Raw genomic sequence first — 3,345 nt, forward strand, 5'->3', positions numbered from 1 at the left:
CTTAACACCCTCATTTAGCCATCATTTTCCCCGTCTCCACATTATCTCACTCTTACCACTCCCTAACTTACCCTATGGCCATCACTGCTCTGAACATGGCACATAAAAGTCTCACCCATACCACCCACGTCCTTATTAGTGTTGGTCGAATAGCTCACTATTAGATTCGACAGCTATTCGCTCGAATAGACCAAAATTATTTGGGTGGTCAAATGTCAAATATGAATACCATTAAAGTCAATAGGAGAAAAATTCTGGTTTTTTTCAGGACTGTGAAGAGCTTCTACAGCCTCCAAACACAAGTAAAAAGGATACATTATAAAAAGATACATATTACTATTACATACCACTGTCCTTCACATGAATATTAAAGAGCACCTATCACATCAATATTAAAGTGCACCTGTCACAGGAATATTAAAGAAGACCTGTCACATCAATAATAAAGAGGTGATGAATAGGGGTATCCCCATTAAACCTCGATTGCCCTGGTATCGCCTGAGGTTACAGCTAATTGAAGGCACGTGTCTCCAATTAGCTGTAATCGCAAAGTTCCCTCAGTCTGGGGATCCTACAATGACATTATGATTCATAATGTCATTGTCGGATAACCTGTTAAAAATAAAAAAATTAGTTAAAATAAAAACCCACACTTTTTAAAAGAATTTTTGCAGTCGGGTCTATCTCAATAGCAATATTTGGGTCAGATATAATGACAACCCGAATTTAAACACCAACACTAGTCCTTACAACCCCCAGATCCATTTTCCTCCGAACCCTTTATACAACAGCTACAGTGTTGTTGAGAGTATCACTCCCATTTTCCCAGCCTTACCCTTCACACACCTTCCTCCATACCTGTCACATTCCTCCAGCCCCCAATCTTGCCACCCTACCCTGAGGGCAATTCAGTGTGGTCAGTCCTCCTTTCGCTTCACAGCTCGCTCAGGGTAACCAATCCTTTTTGCCTTCACACCACCGCAGCATCCACCTTCTCATGCATCATGGTGCATGAAAGAGTGAATGGTGCATAACACATGTGCTAAACCAGGAAGGTGAGGGAATTTGGCCGGGCACTCCGCAAATTACTAAACAGCTCAACAAAACAAAATATTTTCACTTGCCAAGGATTTTGGAATCCTTAGGTTATTGGATTTTTAGTACCCTAATTTGGAATCAGCAAGACGACCTGTGCCGCATGGTGCTGATGTTCCCATACCGGTGTTCAGTACACTCCCTGATATTCCTGTATCTGACATGGAGAATATACAGGGTTTGGAGTGTACTCCAAAAGTTAGCAGTGGAAGTGAATAGGAAGGAAGTGTTTCATCAAACCAGCAGTTCTCCCAAGAAGAGCCCAATGATTTAATATGTGGCCTAAGACTGTCAAAACAAGCATCTGAACTTTTAGCATCCAGTCTGAATCTGGAAGTTAAAATAACAGTTTATAGGACAAGAGAGGTGGCACTCCTACCATATTTCAGTGAAGATGGAGACTTTGTGTACTGCTGCAACATCCCTGACCTACTAGCCCATATGGGAGTAAAAGAATACCGAGCAGAAGACTGGCAGCTTTCATAGACAGTTTCACTCGATGTTTGAAATCTGTTTTACTGCATAATGCTATGCAACTGCTATGCATCAATTCCAATTGGTCACTCAACAAAACTTAAAGAAGAAATGGTCCATATGTGTTCATTTAAAAATGGTGAACTTCCTACTTGGACGGCAAAGTGGATACACAAAGTACCCATGTTTAAACTGCTTGTGGGATAGTAGAGCAAAGCAGGATCACTGGAAAAAATATATATATATATATATATATATATATATATATATATATATCCTCTTCAGCAACCTACCCTCATGCTAGATCTGCGAAGCTTCTTTCGAACATCCCTACGTATGTCATTTACTGCCACTGACTCCAAATGCTGGTAACGCTGAATTTCCTGATTTATGGTTCCTTCACTTGCCCCAAGTTTTCTTATAAAATAAATAAAAATAGCATCAATAAATATTTTCAGCCAACATATAATGCATTAAACTGAATATCATAATTAATTTAAAATAAAAATACTTAACTATAATCTAAGTGGGGCTACACAATGGATTTAAAAAAAGGAATTAGGACTGCAGGTGTAAATTGTGCTTCAGCATTACAAAACAGAGTATTATGGTAAGCAAATATCTGTCAATTTTTTATGGCATCAACATACAAGTTTGCACATTACATTGTTACTATTAAGATCAGTTTCTGCCACTGTGGAGCTTTGCATTAGTTTACCACAATCTTGGATTGTGTAAATCCATGTAGGTATGAGAAAACAAATATAAAAATATTCAAAATACATGCAGCTAGGAAAATCATAGGCTTTGAGTTCGTGTTCTCAAAATAAATATATTTTTATGCACAAATATACATACAATAAAGGTATCTCATTTCAATTGTTTTCTAGTGCAGTCAAAACTCTGTTGGGTAAATGTTACTAACTTGAGATCATCAATAACTTTAGCTTGTTCATTCAGTTCTCGTATATCAACCAAACGTTTCACAAATTTTCTTCCTCTTGGGTCAACACTCTGGCTTCCAAGCTGCCCAGGTCGTCTATAGTCAACAGTCTCCTATGAAAAAAGAATTTGTTACAAGCCAAGTTTTCAGAACACAAAACTAAATTATTTCCATCAATTGCAACCAATTGCCCTGTGAGTTAGGCATGCAATAATCACGATTTTAGTAGGCATTTCATTCCTTGTGCAATTCACCCAATTAAGTGATGTGGGTTGATTACAAGACTATCTTTATTTTGCTTTGTTACATACATTTGCCCACGAGTGGGACCTGCTTGCACTTGTGTGTGTATTGACAGAAGCGGAGTCAGATATTTCTGAACCAGAGAGATAATCTGCAGGGAATGAGTAACGTTGACGTTTGTGGTTCAGGCCAAGTAGGTGATTTACAAGTCGTTGACCAAGGGTAAGCTTGTGGCTTTCTCCATTTATAAAAACTGCTTCTGAATTCTGGACAGTAAACAGTATGATTAGTTCTTCAATAATCCAGTAATATACTAAACTGATGAAGCAACTACCTTGCAACATATAGAAGAAAGTAATAGAAAAAAATGAGGAAAAAGACAAACATTATGAAAGAGGAGCTCAGAGGGATTACTCCAAACCAAAGCTTTTATTGGTTCTGCAAAGGTCTGTATTTGTGCCACACAACAGTAAGACACGAGATATCATGGGTAAACATATTTTCAATCAAGATGGAAAAGACACCAGATATCATAGGTAAGCATATTTTCAATCAAGATGGAAAAGACACCAGATATCATAGGTAAGCAT

The 3,345-nt window shown here is 37.9% G+C and overlaps 1 long non-coding RNA gene across 1 annotated transcript; it reads right to left on the reverse strand.

The window, feature by feature from the left end:
• Window positions 1–1,858: 1,858 nt before the first annotated feature.
• On the reverse strand, window positions 1,859–3,290 carry LOC140321366 (uncharacterized). The gene is made up of 3 exons (XR_011918915.1): window positions 2,824–3,290; window positions 2,495–2,625; window positions 1,859–1,986 (listed from the first exon to the last, which is right to left on the reverse strand). It is a non-coding gene; the product is annotated as an uncharacterized lncRNA (long non-coding RNA).
• Between the last annotated feature and the right edge of the window lie 55 nt (window positions 3,291–3,345).

Source organism: Pyxicephalus adspersus, unplaced genomic scaffold (assembly GCF_032062135.1).
Source record: "Pyxicephalus adspersus unplaced genomic scaffold, UCB_Pads_2.0 Sca2985, whole genome shotgun sequence".
NCBI classification, from domain to species: Eukaryota; Metazoa; Chordata; class Amphibia; order Anura; family Pyxicephalidae; genus Pyxicephalus; species Pyxicephalus adspersus.